General features: G+C 36.5%; 1 protein-coding gene across 3 annotated transcripts in view; it reads left to right on the top strand.

Annotated features, from left to right (window-relative positions):
• The first annotated feature begins 3,071 nt into the window (after positions 1-3,071).
• Positions 3,072-18,608, top strand: part of LOC145694941 (uncharacterized) — a 90,799-nt gene continuing 75,262 nt past the window's right edge. The window contains exon 1 of one of the 3 annotated variants that reach the window (XM_081771725.1): positions 3,072-3,209. The gene's annotated coding sequence lies outside the window, so the exon portion shown is untranslated. Of the gene's footprint in view, positions 3,210-3,316; positions 3,336-3,509; positions 3,529-18,608 lie in introns of those variants that run through there. The other 2 variants (XM_081771726.1, XM_081771724.1) reach the window with 2 other exon arrangements.

The following is an 18,608-nucleotide window of genomic DNA, read 5'->3' as shown; positions in this document are numbered from 1 at the left end:
ATGTAAAGTTATTGTATATATTACTGGTTCATAGAAAATAATGATACCATATATTTGCCGTTGCGTGAGTACGTATTGGTTATTTCTTTTCCCGTGGTGTTAAGAAAGGTACAGGAATTGCGTTTTAAATGCTACGAAAAATAGTCTAAAATTTAACCTATTGGAGCGCAATAATTCCAGCGTACTTTCATTTCTTACAATGTCATTCAGCCGCTTTGAAACTAATGGAGATAATATTTCGCAAAAAAAAAATCTTTCACAAGTATTCTTTAATTGCATAAAAATTGACAGTTTCTAAAATGTATTTGCTTTCTTTTCTAATAGTAAGGAATATTGAATAAAAACAGAGTATAAGAAACAACTACCTTTTCCATTGTTTTGCAGTGTAACATACGAGTGATGTGGTGTGTTTAGGGGTATACGAGTGTATATACAACTAAATTTAGTGAATTCAACATAATTCTAAGTTTCAGAATTATTTTGTATAACTGGAGCGTGGAGTGATTCTAAGTATTGTTGAGTTTAGATGTATTCCAAGCAAGTGAAATCTGCACCTAATGTCAACGAACATGTTTCGGGAAGCTACAAAAATATTTCTTTAAATATCGTAGCACACACTCGTAGTATTTACTGTCTTTCTAAGAGTAATAATATACATTTAATAGCATGTGTGGAATTAAAAATGTAAGTTGTTCATTAATCCCCGGTTTCAATGTTACTTTTGCAAAACAAGTCTCATTATTCATGAATATGATTACTATTATCCTTTCTATTTATATGTTTTGCAAATTTGTTACAATTTTCGAGACATAATTTTAAGATGTTCATGAGGAAGAAATCAAACCTCTTCTTACACTTCCGTCACTTAACAATACAAAGGGCTAGTATTTTAACGGGCTAGTAGATACACGGTATTTTAACTGAAAAAGAGAGTATCCTATTAGTTATATAACCTTTGGGCAAACAAAGTGTTAGCATTAACCAGGTAAATTAACATTTATAAACAAATATTCAGATAATGTCTTCCCCCCACTTTTAACGTCCAATCGCCGCCACTGGATACATATACTCCTTATCCGTAAAATAGAGTATCAGTTATCGCATTAAAGGCACGATATTTTACCTAACGTTTTAATTATAATATCAAATTCATTGAATTATTATTTTATTAAAAGTAACTGATATTCTATTGCATCATAGTTTACAAATATACCCTTAAACATGAAGTTTTGGAAGCTCTGAATCTTTTCTTTATCGCATATGAAATATTCACCACACAAGAAGAAAAGCAACCAATCAGGAAACGATTTTTTTTGCGCCAAGAATTAATGTGAGTAAGGTACGTAATTAAACACTATTATCAGGTGATGACGTCATGTATATGATCATAGGCGATTAAATTAATTCCAAGAAATCATCTTAGATTGAATAAATTAATAGGTGTTAGATTAAAGGGTAATCAAATTTGATAGGAGTTTGATATCATATTAATATAAGCAAATAAGCAAAATATAAGGAATTTCAACCTTTTTAGGGTCTAATTTGGCAACACCGCAGTGCTAGAAGCCCACAATACAGCAGGGGCGGATCCAGGGGGGGGCGATCGGGGCGATCGCCCCCCCCAGAAGAGGAAACTTTCTTATTTTATATATATAAATAAAACCCATCCCAAAGTTTGGAGAACTTAAAAGTAACAGTATGACAACCCACCGCCCCCCCCAGAAGTCGGTCCTGGATCCGCCCCTGCAATACAGTGTGATTACAGTTTAATTAAATGTCCGCCATCTTTTGATAGTGACGATTGGAAGAACTGAGTAAATTGTAACTGTTTTCTTTCTTTGTATTTGTTTATATGTTGACGCTGTTTATTGCAACAGATGTTGTATAGTGACAATAAATATTCTATTCTAACATGAGTTTGAGATTGTCGTGGAACAAATTGTACACATAGGTAGTTAGTTCACTTACCTCTTCGTGAAAAATGAAATTTAACGTTCCACAATTATGCCCTTTAGTCTAAAGGAGATGGGTATTACTTAAAGTAAATAAAGATGAAGTTAAATGTTAGTACGGTACTCTTCCACTGAGAATCGAATCAGTAACCATGTGCAACAAAGGCTCTAACTTGGATTAATAAATTTGCATGTCTAGAGAGAGAGAGAGAGAGAGAGAATTCGGACGATATTTCTTTCCTTGATATCTCCAATTATTGAAAAATGCTTGAAGAAATATTTTAAGCGATATTTTATATCGATGGTATATTTTTTGAATTTAAACCTGAATTTTAGTGGAAATTTCCATTGTCAAGAATAGTGAAGCTAAACAATCAGTTATATCCATTCCGCCTTATGCAGAGTCGTTTTGACGTATGATTAGCTTCATAATAATGGCCTGACTACTGCAGGAAACATATGTTAGTCGACACTATGGCTCTTTAGTATGGCACTAATCACGCGTCAGAACGACTCTGTATTCGGCCCATTGAGTTTTTCAAAACAGGCAGGATAAAAAAAATAAAAAATGTCTTGAATTCCCTGTACGTGTTGTTACTTATTGATTTCTTCCTTCTCCATCGTTTCATTAATGCCCTTTCGGACAAATCATAGGAATGCATGCTGTTAGTTTCCATAATTAACAGATAACAGATCCATTAAAAAAATTACACACTTATCTCACATATAGCAAATATGAAATATAATAAAGTAGAAACTTCAAGATGCCATTTTGCGTGGTCGAAATATCCTATTGAAATTATCACACAAAATAACATTGTATTAATACTGCCAAAGTTCCAAGATAGGTGGTCAACTTAAATATAATGGGCCTTATGCAGAGTCAGTTTGACTTGGATTAGCGTCATACTAAAAAGCTGACTACTAAGTAAACGTCACTAATCATGCTTCAGAAGACTCTGTATAAGGCCTAATAAGTAATGTCTGTCTTTGGGAAAATTAATTTTCAACAGAAATGAAGCGAAGTTAGCAGATTTTACTGCAGCTATCTTTAGTTTTTTCTGTCCATTAACAAAATGAATCTTTTACCATTAGATCGTTCCCTACCAAGCGGTTTCTATTTTTTTTTTGGCGAACGTTTCAAGATTTAGATCTGGTTACACTACCGCATGCGCACACAGTGTAAAGTAACAAAAGAAGTGCCGGAAAACGGAGGACATTTGTATAATATTTTATTGCATATAAATTAGTCACGATGTAAGTGGATCTTGTAAATGTAAATATGCATGAAATGCTGTAATAATGGATTCTTACACTTTATAATACGCGTAATGGTGAACCTTGTTTTCGAAATGTAGGTCGTAGTAGGTGATCGATAAAGTCGTGAGTATCTCCATATATGAAATGGCCTACCGCTCGTATTGGAAATCATTATTGCATGCATTTAAATAAGTACGATGTTATAGACAAATGGCTACGGACACATTTTGTCAGTATATATATTTCGGAACCAGTGCGATAAACCTAGCGTGAGATATAAATACGTGTCTGCAATGTCAACTCACCTAAAATTACTGTAGGTATCGTAGTGTATTTTAATACGGATTGGAAGTAATTTGAATGGTTTTGTATTACGTTGAGACAGATATTTGGGGTGGCAATCATGAAGGTTAAGGTTGCGCTGAAGGTCTCGCGTGATCAGATGAACATAAAGTTGTTTTAAATGTTAGTTTCGGAATTACAGTTCTTGTAATATACGTTACTGACAATTACTCCTCTTTCATCTCCGACAATTGCATTTCGCAGGAATTTGTTAATGTCTTGCTTTGTTTATTCTTCACAAAGTATGCATCAATATTGTATTACTGTGTAAAAGTAGTACCTTTCGACTGTTTATTGTTACAAATTCTGTCATTTAGGAATAATGAAAACATTGTTACAGTGGAAGTATAGATTTGTTTCCTTACCTGATAATGAGAGAGGGGCGTTACTGCTGCATTGCCGGACCACACGAAAATCGAGAGAGAGAGAGAAAAGAAATATTACTCAGTTTCTCCCCAAAATACTAGGTTGTAAGCCTGGCTCACTTTGTATTGACTATTACTCGGAATACAGTGTGGACGTAAGGTATAAAAGCTAGTGCATAAAACACAAACCAACTTGTGTTAGGTGGCTAGTGAAAAGCACGAATGCCATATAATCAAGTCAAGGCAGGAACGCAGCAGCAAAGGGTGGTGTCTGTTGAGCGGGCGCGTCAGCGACTGTGCATATACGCATGGACTAGGATAGTGGAAAAACGTATTGTATATGTCATAAAATGCATGGCTTATGTGTTGCACAGCTTTGGGGTAGATACTAAATGTGGTAAATTAGGTTTGGTTAGATGTGGCTAGATGTTCCTCTTCTTTTCTGTAGTTTCAATTCGTCTTGACACTTACGATAAACTGTTCGCCTTTTTAGACAGGTCGTTCACATAATTTCAACAACTGACACTCCTTATTTTTGTATAACTCAATAAGACTCAATGAAACAGTCTTGTTATTTGCGGACCATTTTAACAATTTCTTTCTCATAAATCATAAGTTTACCTCTGCCAAACAGTCTCTTCCGCCTCCATACCGTATATAGTGTCGCTTACAACATCAAAAACTTTTTTTTTTTTACTTCAGCTATTCCCCCTCACCGTACTTTCATTCACTCTTCCTCACAAACCAAAATAAGTTCTCCAACTCTTCTGGTAAATTTTGCAAAATTGGTCCGGCGATACAGCAGTTAACCCATTATGGTAAAGCACGAACGCTGTCTAAGTAACGAGTCAGACCAGGAGTGCAGCAGGGGGACCCTAGTGGGAATGCGTCCGTAGGGAGCAGCCGCATCGGCGACTGTGGGTATATAGGCATAAACGAGAATAGTAGAAAAACATTTCATAGGTTATTGTATAAAAACACATGCCCTGCGTGTTGCACAGTTTTCGGCTTTTCCGTAATCTCATTGTAGGCTGCCTTCACATAGCATTTCATTTCATTATGTCGTACTACATAGTAAGGTAGAAACGTACCGAATATACCTAGCGAGCGAGGTCGAGGTTTAAGTCGCGGTCGCTACCTCGATACTGGCACAAACACATGGATTCAAATTGGGAAAGCGCATGCCGAAGATGTACGCTACATCGCGACCTAGAGATCGACCGCGAGGGTGAATTAGTTGTCGCGATGATAATACAATTAGTTTTCTTTTATTATTATTATAGTTTTTATTATTATTATAGTTATTATTATTATTATTATTTTACATCGATGTTCAGTGGAAGCATTGCTGTAGCTGGTGTGCTCATTGGTTTTTCCTAAAGCGCTCCATGGAATAAAGTCTTCATTTGTTCAGAATTTCGTCTGCAGAGGATTGTGTATGTCTGTACTCGAGAGGTTTTGCTGCACTATTAAATTTGGTTTGAAAGACATGTTAATAGAACTATAAGGAATGTTCCAGCAATATGGGATAAGGAACACAAATATCATCATAATAGGCACGTTTTAAATAGAGAATTGTAGAAAATAGCGACTGAAATAGGAATGTCAGATAAGTTATTCACATTTATTTGAGAATTGTACTATAGCTTATTGTTATATAAGGCAGTGGCAGTTAAGGGATGGGCTTTCGTGTTGAAGTCCGTAAATTGTGGAATTTCTAAAGAAAAAGTAAACCTACTATACTTTGACTGTGAACGATGATTTCTGACAGCTTTGCACAAGGCCACGGCGGTCTAGCAGAAGCCAGCAGGTCAACCAACCCTAGGCTCAGAAACCTGTCGCGTGTCCATGGTAACCGCTGCACATTGCCAAACTTTCACTCACCCCCTCCCTTCTTTTTTGCTCCGTTCAGTCAAGTCCCTTTGCTTATTTTTTGTTTAGAACTTCCACTTTGGCGTGTTGTGTGAATATTATGTGGGTGAGGTTTTTTTTAATATTCGTATAAACGTAGACCTTGGGATAAAATGGCATTTGCAAGCAGAAAGGAGAAACGTTTTGTTTTAAATAGCAAATGTCAGGCAACTCGTATATAATTTGCGGGAATATTTTGAGGCAGAAAGGGAAAATGGAGAGCCATTACTTTCACTTCCCAAGGTTGTGCAGAGAGTGTCTGCAGCCCTGCGTATCGGAACAGCCACCGTGACAAGGATCACTAAAGAAAATTGACCAGAAAATGAGCTTTCAGGGCGTATAATTTGCGGAAATTAGTACGGAATGTTAAGAATCCCGTCGGCCGCTCTCAACGAGGAAGCAGATGATTCTCCCCTTGCGCGAAAAGCACATGGCAACATCGCACTCCTCAGTCGTTCTCGCGAGCTGAGCTGTCAGAAATCATCGTTGGCCAGCCGGGGTATAAGCTACTGTTAATCATATCTATGCTTAACCCTTTCGGGCCAAAGTAACACACGCGGGTTTCTCACTTTTTAATCCGCTCCTGTGTGGACACCAAGATTTCGTGATTTTTTTTTTTTTTTTTGGCCAAATATGGGTCGACAATAGTTTGTCATACTAGTTTCTTTTTCTTGTGGGTGTCAAATTTCCGTCTCAAATTTCAGCCCAAAGTAAAAAAATCGAGACTTTTCATTTTTTCTTCCCTGTAGCTTCCTTCGTTGTAGAGAGACCTCCTTAAGACTTGTCAGATAAATACCTCGGATGGGTACTTAATTGTTGACATCAATTGGACCGGTCCGAGCTCAGTGTTGCCAAATAGGGAAATTAAAATTCCTTAAATTTGAACAAAAAATTCCAATTTTTGTTTATAAATCCGTACTTATATGTCCGAGCACAAGTCAACTGCCACCAATCGAAATTGGTCCTCACTGAACAAAAGCGGGTACAGATCATTACAATGGGGTAATTAGAGGCGCACGAAAAATTCGAATTTAGGTTCTAAACTTTTTTTTTCTTTTTTTGTTTAATTCTCTATTTAGGGGGAAAATTCAGTTAAAATCCCTTTTTCCCCCTTTTGGTAGCTACATTTCCCTGTTGTTGGCTCATTGGAGAAATGTACCAGTATCTGAAAGCCTCGTCTTTAGCCTACTCAACGCACAATAAAAGGTTCCAGTAGAATAATTAAGGGAAGTACAGTTTAGGTTTGTAGAATAAGAATAAGGTGGATAATTTTGTATACCTGTAATATGGAATAGGAATGAAATTCCTTATCGCACCCAGGATTCAAAGGCCAGCCGTCCTTACTGAAGCTTTCTTTAACGTCCCTCAAAACATACTAGACAAATGCTAGAATAATGCCTCAAGCCAGCAGCCAGATAATGAAGATAGTAGCTTTATTAATCTTTTTGGGACAAACGTTGTGTCACACACACACACACACACACAAGGGGGCGCGGTGGCTCAGTGGTAGAGCCTTCACCTCCGGTGCTTGGGGTCCCTGGTTCGATCCCAGCCCGCGCCGTGTGGACTTTGTGGTGGACAAACACCGTGCTCGTGGGTTTTCTCGGGGTTCTCCCGTTTCCTCCCACTCTTCATTCCACCATTTCACTCATTTCTCATTATCACAGTCTTCTTTAGCCTAACCGGCATAAGCGTGGGACGTTAAACTTAAAGATTTCATTTCATTTCATACACACACACACACACATATGGTATATTATTTATATATATATATGTATGTATATGTATATATATAATCTATTATTATCCGATACGTCAGAACTATATGCTTGCTTCAAAGTGATTTTTCGTTATGACTAGAAGGTACAGGTCGACAGAACGGTGAGTGGGTCGTGGCCACAGGCGAACTAACATCAAAACATCTCTTGGCAGTAGGGTTACCAACTACAGAATATGTTCAATTTTCTTCGTCCCAAGTAAAATACCATCCACACATTTTTGTTTAACGAAGACCTCACGATCCGTTCCGTTTAATCACTTGTGTAGTTTCACGCTCTGTCACTAGTAAGACAAGTGTGTGATCCGATTGATCGTACTGGAATTTCTAATGTTTCCACGAAAAGTATGACAAGGAGTTGTCAGGTGCGTTTAGTTCATCGAAATCTGCGGGGTGAATGCATTGACCTCACCACCTGGACATTACTTTTAACCTTTGCTTTATGTTTTATCTGCCGGAAATATCTACTTTGTTTCCGGTAAAGAACCAGAAAGAAAAACAAAATCAGTCGGCATTCTCATTCGCTTTGAACAATGTTGAATATCGTAGTAAAATCTGAGAGGTTTACAAAAATGATACGTTGCAGTATAATATTACACTTGCGTTGGACAGAAGCATTTTTCAAACGCTGCTTATTATAAATTAATTAATTCAATTCATTATGGCAACAAAGCAACACAGGTAGCGGCGTAGTAAATTCTTACGATGCCCTCGGCGAGAAATGTTCGCGGATCCCCGGGCAAGAAAAGTTTGTAACCCCTTCGCTTTTTTAATAGCTAATAATAATAATAAATTCCCCCAATCAGTTATCTCAGAGATGTTATTAGTGCTAAAAAAAAAAAAAAAAAAAAAATGTGTGCTTTCATTATTGCAATGTTAAAGTAAGCTTACTATCTGTCGCCTATGTTACTGGCATAATATTACAAGAATAGATAATAAGTTTGTTTCGTGAGCGTGAAGCTCTGCTAAGATACCGAGCACTAACAATATGTATTACCTGCTATCGATGTTATCTGTCCCGTTTGATTACTTTCTGGTTTTGTCTCTAGCCTGTTTAATTTTCTAACGCTTTAAGCCGTTGGCAACTCTGTAAAAACACTTGTTTTACCTTGTAAACAAGCGATACTAGCGGCCTCAGGAAAAGGGAGCCAGTGCTTGGTGGCACTATATTACGTTATAACAAAATATATTTTTCACTCTTGGCATTCGACAAAATAGGCTGATGATGTCCCTCGGTTTGAAACGAAGCCACGTGTTCTGGGGTAGCGTAGAAACATTTCTGACTTTGCTCCGAAAATATGGAAGAAAAAGAAAGTTTATCAGTATGTCGGTAATTTAGGTTTGCAGTTCATGCGCATATATTAAGAAATGAACATTATAGCGTTTTTCCCTTCCTCTCTCTCTCTCCCCATTTCCCACCTTACGTCCAGAAAATTTTGTATGATTTAGCTTTGAACCAAACAAAGGAAGTGAGTGTTGTTTCAGCTGCTATTTATGTGGGTTTGTTGTGTTATTATTATTATTAGGGAGTCGTAATTGAATGATGTAATTTGAGTGTAATGCATGGTATGTTAGAAGGATAAGAGATTATTACTGGGTTCGATTCTCCAAAAGTATCTCATTTGCATTGTCAAGTAGACATGCTATTTTTCAAGATAGATTATATTTGGGTGTGTGTGTAGCTGGGACTGCTATGGGGGACGCCAAATTAATTAAATAAATATTTTTTTTTTTTTTAAAAAAAAAGGGAGGAAAGTCCCCATTTATCACAAATTTCCCTCTTCGTACGTCATTAACACATGTGAGTAGTACCATGTGAAAGCTCGTTTCATTCTGAAGAGAATGACGTATTAACCATGATACTCGGATAAATAGTATTGTATGTGGAAACTTCCTATTTTGTAAATTCTGCTTTTTGGATCAAAAGATCCAATATATTTGAATCTAAAATTTTCTTGTTCCCTATTTAAGTGTATATATGGAATGTGGTAATGTCAGACAGGATTGAGAAATATTTTTTTCCCTAGTTACTATTGTAGATATTGCAATAAATCTTGGCGTTCGCATTATGTATAGACCATAATTTTTCAAGATAGTGTACTGGCCATAGTATTTTTCGAGATAGATTATGTTAGGGTACCTGTAGCTGAGACCGCTCCAGCGGGCACCAAATTTCAAAAAAGGGATTGTTTGTAGGGAAATTTCCCTTCTTGTACATCATACACACATGCGCATAGTATTACCTGAAAGCTGTTTATTCTGAAGAGAATGACGTATCAACCAGTTTACTCGGATAAATATTATGAAGCAGTAACTACTTAACTAAAAGTCAATATTTTCCTCAAAAAATGCATGAATCTAAAAGGATTGCTGCATTTTAAGAAATGAAAACTGTGTTTTTCTTTCTTTTTTCTGGAAGAACTGAAATGTTGAATTTTTTTTTCTAAATCTCGTTTTCAGTTGCAAATTGTTTTTTCTTACAACGTATTTTACGATCAGTTGACCTTTGTAACATGCGATCTATTATACGTCACATATTCCGTTCATAAATACACTTGGACATCACCAGATGGAAAAACACACAACCAAATTGATCACGTTTTAGTAGATAGAAGAAGGCAATCTAGCATAATTGATGTCCGGTCGTTTAGAGGGGCTGATTGTGACACTGACCATTACCTGGTAGTAGCGATAATACGAGAGAGATTATCGTTGAATAAAGGTAATATTCATTGTCCGAAAACGGAGAGATTCAATTTAAAGAAATTAGAAGAGAGCCAGGTAAGAGAGAAATACCAGATCGAAGTTTCGAATAGATTCTCGGCTTTAGAAGATTCGGAGTGCACTAGCGTTGAGGATACCTGGATTGAAATTAGAGATAGCATTAAAATTTCAGCAAAAGAAAAATTGGGACACGCGGAACTGCGTAGGAACAAACCATGGTTTGACCAGGAATGCATTAAACTAGTAGAGAAGAGAAAACAGGCAAAATTACGCTGGCTACAAAATCCGAATGAAATAACTACACAAAGTTTCGCAGATATCAGGCGGGAAACTTCCAAAACTTTTAGAACAAAGAAACGGGATTTTCTGAAAGCTAAAATTAAGGAACTTGAAGATAATAGTAAAAATAAAAACATCCGGGACATGTATAAGGGAGTCAACGAATTTAAGAAAGGCTACCAACCTCGTGCTTATATATTAAAGAAATCTGACGGTACAGTTCTCACTGACACGGATAGCATCTTAAATAGATGGAAAGATTTCTGTGACGATTTGCTTAACACGCAACCAAAATCTAGTGTGCGTGGAGAAAAGGTGATACACACCGCAGAACCGTATATTCCAGAACCCAACCGAATAGAAGTAGAAACCGCTATAAAGAAATTAAAGAAACACAAATCTCCGGGTGTAGATGAAATTCCGGCTGAGTTAATTTTAGCTGGAGGCGAGAAATTGTGGAACAAGATACACAAACTCATTCTCCTTATCTGGAACAAGGAAGAATTGCCACAGGAGTGGAAAGAATCAATCATTGTCCCAATTCACAAGAAAGGCGACAAAACTGACTGTAATAACTATCGAGGCATTTCTCTTCTGTCAACATCCTATAAAATCCTTTCAAATATTCTGTTAGCAAGACTGACCCCATACGCAGATGAAATTATTGGAGATTATCAGTGCGGATTTAGACGAAATCGATCAACCATCGATCAAATATTTACCACTCGCCAAATACTCGAAAAAAAGTGGAAATACAATACCCCAGTACATCAACTATTTATTGATTTTAGAAAGGCGTACGACTCGGTTAGGAGAGAAACATTATACAACGTTCTTACAGAACTTGGAATACCGAGAAAGCTAATTAGATTAATTATGATATGTTTAAATGAATCCCAAAGTAAAGTCCGGGTAGGAAAATTTTTGTCCACGAGCTTTCACGTCGAAAATGGCCTGAAACAAGGAGATGCGTTGTCGCCATTATTATTTAACTTCGTTCTGGAATACGCTATAAGGAAAATCAAAGATAGCAACCAGGGCCTAGCGTTGAACGGTATTCACCAGGTTATGGCATATGCTGATGATGTAAATTTAATAGGAGATGATAGGAGAACAATAGAAAGAAATGCAGAGATTTTATTAAACGCTTGCAGGGACATGGGTTTAGAAGTAAATGCAGAGAAAACTAAATACATGGAAGTGCGTCGGGACCGGAATACAGCAAATTATGGATGCGTTAAAATATTAAATAATACTTTTGATCAAGTGGATAGTTTCAAATATCTAGGATCAATATTAACAGAGGAAAATCATATTCACAAAGAAATTAAATGTCGTCTAAAAGCAGGGAATTCGTGTTACTATTCGGTTCAAAATCTCTTGTTGTCGCGAATTCTGTCGAGGAATTTGAAGCTTAAAAAATATAAAACGATAATCATGCCTGTTGTTCTGTATGGTTGCGACATATGGTCGCTTTCTCTGAGGGAAGAACATAGACTGAAAGTATTTGAGAACAAGATCCTGAGACGAATATTCGGACCCAAGAGGAACGGGAATGGGGAATGGCGGAAACTTCATAATGAGGAACTACATAAGTTATATGGTTTACCCAACATTGTTAGGGTCGTGAAGTCTAGAAGGCTTAGGTGGGCGGGTCATGTAGCTAGAATGGAAGAAAGTAGAAACGCTTTCAAAGTCTTGACTGGAAGACCAATCGGAAAACGACCATTAGGAAGACCTAGGCGCAGATGGGAGGACAATATTAAGATGGATCTCGCAGAGATTGGGATACAAAGTAGAAACTGGATCCAATTGGCTAAGGATAGAAGTCAGTGGAGAGCTTTTGTGAACGCGGCATTGAACCTCCGGGTTCCATAGGCCATAGAGTTAGTTAGTTATATTCCGCAAGATACTCAAGATCAATTCCGGAGTTTTCCGATCTCCTTTTTAATGCAACTATTTTTCGTTTGTGTATATGTAATTCTCCAGGTTTGTGTTGAGAAAATAGAGGTAGATATTCAGTAATTTCTTTTTTAAGTTAAGCGTTTGTAGTGTCGTTCATTCAAATTATGGTATTAAAAATTAAAAAAAAATCTGACTTGTGCATTTTAATTATCGTAAGAGAAGATTTTGTTTCATTTTAAATGCAACTTTTTTTTTTTTTTTCGTTTGTATGGGTGCAGTTATCTAATTGTAGTGTTGAGAAATCCTTTTTCAAGTGAAGCATTTTCGATTTGCAATTAACTGACACATGGAAAAGGACATGGTATTATTTGTTTGTAATAATACGAGTGTGTACTACAAAAACGAAAGAAGATAGTCGCGTTGCTTTCTGTCCCAGATTACAGTTGAACACCGTTATAACAAGTTTGATCGAATTCGAACTAAATGCTGTGTGCATGATTTCCAAACATATATATATATTTCAATGATTTTCTGTTCTGACTAGATCTCCTATTGGTAAATACATATTTAAAGCTCTGAAACTATACGTGTACTGGAAAACGGGTCATTCCATGTCAACTCACCTAGGACAGTTTGCTTCAATGTCTCAGATTCTCTTCAGATTTTTTTTTCATACCTAAATAGCAATGAAATTATGCTAAATTATTATTATTATTATTATTTACGATTTTTTAGATGAGAAGGGGACCGGGGAGAAGTTTTTGAAAAATATGAATTTCGCGCCAATTTCACTTTCCGGCACTCCCTTATTTTTCAGGATGTCTTATGAAAGCTAAATTTTTGTTCTTTTTAGAAAATCCTAAGAAACCTTGCAAATGTTACACTGTCAAACATTAATGGGTATCAAAGCATTTTTTTTAAAAAAAAAAAAACAAATTGTACCATTGTTTAAAAGTTACAACTATGAAACTTTGGAAATTTTAAAAATAGAATCATCTTGTCGGGTGGAAATTTTTAACTTCCTGAATACTTTTAACCCAGTCCTTCAAGGTACATCTGTCATGTTTTCTGTGGACAAGATACAGGCAACAATAAAGAAGTTAAATTTGTGATGCAACATTTGGGAAAAAAATAAATAGACCTACGATTCTTTTTACATATTGAGTGATCTCATTAATTTTAGTGATCAACCCCTTTCTGGTGACATTTCCAGAAGAATTTTAAATCATTTGCTGCCATTTGTCGCTACATATATGTGCTAGACATTTTCTCAGGGGGGCCGCGGTGGCTCAGTTGCAGAGCGTTCACCTTTGGTGCATGGGGTCCCTTGGTTATTTCCCAGCTCGTGCCAAGTGAACTTTGTGATGGACAAACACAGTGTGCGTGGGTTTCTTCGGAGTTTCCCGTTTCCTCCCACTTTCTTCATTCCACCATTTCATTAATTTCTCATCACCGTTTCCTTTAGCGTAGCCGGCATAACCGTGGGATGTAAAATTTAAAGATTTCATTTCATTTCAACATTTTCTCATCTCGTACCTATGAAAAAACATGTGCAAGAATATTTTTTTATTTTATTTTTTATTTTTTTAAATCTAGACATACGGAAATTGGTGTCTGAAAAGCAGCATTACCCATCACATTAGGAGAGTGCTGAATTCATGATATTAGGCCTAACGGGTAGGATTGGACTTCTCCAGATATCTCCATGTATAACAGTAGTGCATTGCCATAAATGACACATTTATTGTTGTAGAATTGTAAATTATCGCTTCATTATTATGGTATGTAGAATAATCATTTTTGATTTCATACGGGGGCGCGGAGAATTGAGAGCTACTACAAGGGATCTGCGTCATCGTAAGATTTGGCATCGTGGTTTACAGTGAGTGAGTAATGAAGAAAGCACTAATGAAAGTTGGGGATTATAAGATTGGAGATGTCAGATCATTAAAAAGGCGAGGTATGCGGATGACACGGTTATTATAGCTAGAACTGAAGAAGGGCTACAGGAGATGATGAACAGAATGTTTGACATTGGGAATCAACATCGGAAAGTCTAAACACGCCTTTACGGATCAAAGTAGAAGAAAGTGATCTCGCAGAAGTTGATCATTTCAAATATATGTGAAATATGTCGACGAAAGACGCGTACTCTATTAAAGAGATTATGTCAAGAATTGAGGAATTCAACAAGAAAAGATCACTCCTAACTATAGCCGTACAAGTTACCAAAATATCTTTGCGCATGAACCTTGAGAGGAGATCTCTCTCTCTCCCTTTCAGCGTAGTGGAGAAAGTAAGAAGCAGCTAATATTATTTCCAGTGTTGCCAATTGGAAAAAAAAAATATTATTACTAATCTATACTCAACATGTTTGAAAGAAAGGTGTTTTAACGTCCGGTGGTCATGCGTACTCTTTAGGCTAAAGAAGAAAATGAAATGTAAAGATGAAGCAATAAGCAAAGGAATTAAAATCCTCGAGAACACTCACAGAGCCCTACATCTTCTACTGGGGCCTGAAGAAGCTATTATGATCTCGAATATATCAATTGCGAACCATACAAATCAAGTCATGATGCATTATGCAATGATGGAAGAATTTCTGTTATTTTCTCGACAGCCTTATTCTTCTTCGCAAATAATTATTTCATGCCTGCGGCGTATCAATGCGCATAATGAAATTTAACTATGCCAACAATCAATGAGTAAGGATAAAACAAGACACGTAAAAAAAAAAAAAAAAAAAGAAAATATGAGATGTTCAAAAAAGACGATTCAACAGTATACCGCTTTATATGTATGGCCGGAGATGGTTATCTACACTTGATTACTCTGATAAGTACACCCTCCATTCCAAAACAAACCGAACGTTTTAAAAAAAACAAAAAAGCAATGTACATTTTGGAACAAATCATTTTTATTAATCAATGTATTCCCCTTCTGCATCGATACACATATTTGCACGCTCCAACAAGTTGTCAAACGACTTCTCCATGTCCTTTATTGGAATGGTCTTTAGGACGGCGGTCGTCGCCTTCTCAATGGCATCAATCGATGCGTGCCACTTTCCTTTCATCGCCAAATGCAGTTTAAGGAACAGATAGAAATCGCACGGAGCGAGATCTGGTGAATAGGGCGGATGATGCAACCGAATAATGTGATTTTTGACCAAATATTCAGTTACAAGTCGCGAACGATGTGATGGTGCATTATCATCCAAAAGAGTCCAACTGCCGATTTCGCGATATTCGGGCCGAATACGACGAATTCTTGCCAGCAAACGCTTCATGACGCCCAAGTAAAACTCTCCAGTGACTGTCTGGCCGGGCTGAACAAATTCTTTGTGGATAATTCCTTTTGAATCGTAATAACAAATCAGCATCACCTTAATTTTTGACTTCACCAAGCGACTTTTTTTTGGGTGTTCCTTCATCCGGCGCTCTCCATTCAGCACTTTGCCGCTTTGGTTCGGGCTCATATTCAAAACACCACGTCTCGTTACCAGTTACAATCGATTTCAAGAAGTTTCGATCCTGCCGAGCACTTTTAACGATGTCTTTGCAATGCGCAATTCGATCAACTTTTTGGTCTTCGGTGAGTTTGTGTGGTACAAACCGCGAATTAACCTTCTTAAGGCCCAAAACTTCGGTCAAAATGCGGTATGCGGTTGTTTGAGGAATGCCTAATTCCATTTCAATAACTTTCACCGACGATTTTTTGTTATGTTTGATGAATTCACGCACTTTTTCGATGTTTTCTTCCGATAATCCGGTTCTGGGACGGCCTGATCTTTCGTCATCATCCAGCGCCTCTCTACCCGATTTGAATCGCCTGAACCACTCGTAAACTTGCGTACGGGATAGACACTCATCACCATATGCATTTTGTAGCATTTGGTGCGTTTCACTAAAAGTTTTACCCAGTTTAACACAAAACTCAATTGCAGCTCGTTGTTTGAAACTCATTTTCCGACCGATGTACACAACACACTGACAGTTGAAACGCAATAACTTTGTTGCCGTGCATCCACATGTCATGACATTTATAACAGTTGTCAATGAGGGACTACGCCATCTACCGGTAAAATATTACAACAGATGGCACTAGTGGTACTATTTGTTTTCAAAAGTTCGGTTTCTTTTGGAATGGAGGGTGTATGTATTTAGAGCACGATTGGGCTCCCACTAGATTTCTGAAGTACCGTCTTTATAAACGTTCAAAACAACTTGATTGATCGTGAGGGTACCATTATTGGACCTGCATGAGCTAATGATCCTGTGTGGACTTTAGTTTGTACGGTTTGATGAAGAATGATGTGTACAGTACAAAAGTAAATACCCATGATGAAATACTAGTACGCATTATGGTCGCTGCTAAGCATATAAAAGAACGTTGTTATGAGATCACGAAAATAAATTCAAGTTAATGGTGGATGTTTTTGAAAATCGTTAGCACCGCACTATTTACCACTACTGTACATTAGATGTGGTATGGTTGTTATGGACAAGCTTTATCCGAACAAATTCTGTCAAAAAAAAAAAAAAAAAGTTGTAAATATTGTTCCAGTGTCAAACCAATTTGCTATGCGAATATAATGTGTTATCTTAATTTGTTTCCTTTGAAATGTGGTCATTTTCGAATTAAGTAATCATGAGCTTATTTCTGTGTTGCTTTTTTTGTAGTTGTTTTTGAAACGATAATTCACGTGCGTTTCTAAATATGCATATTATATTTTGGATATCTATGTTTTGTTCTGTTCTCTAATACCTATAAAAAGTGAAAGAAGACGAAAAATATTTCTAAAAATCAACACATAATTTGGATATGTAAAATTTAGATACATTACGCCAAATGTGAAATATATTTTCAATATATAGCACTAGAAAACTCATACAGCAATGTAAAGCAGTTGTGAAATAATATATATATAAAATGGTGATCCTTAATTATATGGAGATTTTTTTTTCGAATTTCTTTTCTCCCAATTCCTAAATTGGTTCCATGTCGGACCAAATTAACCCATGAAAAAAATTGGCTCAATTGAAGAATTTTTAACCGACCCCCAAGCAACCTAAACTAAACAAGCAACTAAAAGTTTGGAATAGACCCTTGTAACTTTGAAACGGCTGAAGGGTAAGGGATCATATTTTGGATAAAGATAGTGCAGATAGACCCACTCCTAAAATTGTGTAGTACCATGATGGCGCCCATCTTGGAGTCTGCCATCTTGATTCAGATCCAAAATTTTAAATAGAAATGAGGTCGTGTGACATATTGTTTTGGGGTAGCTTTTCACCACAAACACATATCTGTCTTTATTTTCAACTTATCTCTGATCATGTAATAGTTATTATCTTTATAATAACAATTTAATATCCTTCAGTATTGCCTTTTCTCATAGTTTACAGAAGTATTTAAAAAGAAGTACATTAAAGGAACAAGAAAGCAGTTATATATGTTATTATATAATAGTACATTCCGTCCCAATGCACACCAACATATGCTGAAATTATTTACATGAAGTATGTAAAAATACATAGTTATTTTTATGATGGTTTAAAATGACAATAATAATAATAAAAACTAAAAGACTGTGAATAACTACCCAAATTCTACTGCCTGATTAAACCAATTTTTGTAGCACCTGAATTCTTTTTTCCTATGTTCACTGACGATCTGTAGTATGTATTGTTTTTCTTTCTCGTCTATGGTTAGAATGTTCCCATATTCTTGTATCAGTGTCATCCTTCTCTCTGCCACATCGTTCACCAACATAATGTCTTTCAATACCTCAAATCCCGTTGAAAGTTGGCATCTTCTTTCCAATGTTTTTAGAAAATTTGTATCCATAGAAAATTTTGAGAAACATGTCTCTGAATCTGTGGAAACGAAGTCCGAGAATTCTTTTTCTTTAAAACTGTTGACATCTGCACTATTTATAGGGTATCGCTTTACTTGGTTTTGTACATCATATTCTTCCGTACTCCACGTTATACTAGAAACCATTTTTTCCGTCACGTGTTGCAGTACTTCATAATCAAAGAATGCGAATAACCAAGCTTGTGAATAGATTCGGACAGGGGAAGTGTATAG

Source organism: Thermobia domestica, chromosome 9 (assembly GCF_964235325.1).
Source record: "Thermobia domestica chromosome 9, izTheDome1.hap1.1, whole genome shotgun sequence".
NCBI classification, from domain to species: Eukaryota; Metazoa; Arthropoda; class Insecta; order Zygentoma; family Lepismatidae; genus Thermobia; species Thermobia domestica.
The sequence above is the reverse complement of the archived record's forward strand: the minus strand, read 5'-3'. Positions and strand labels throughout refer to the sequence as shown.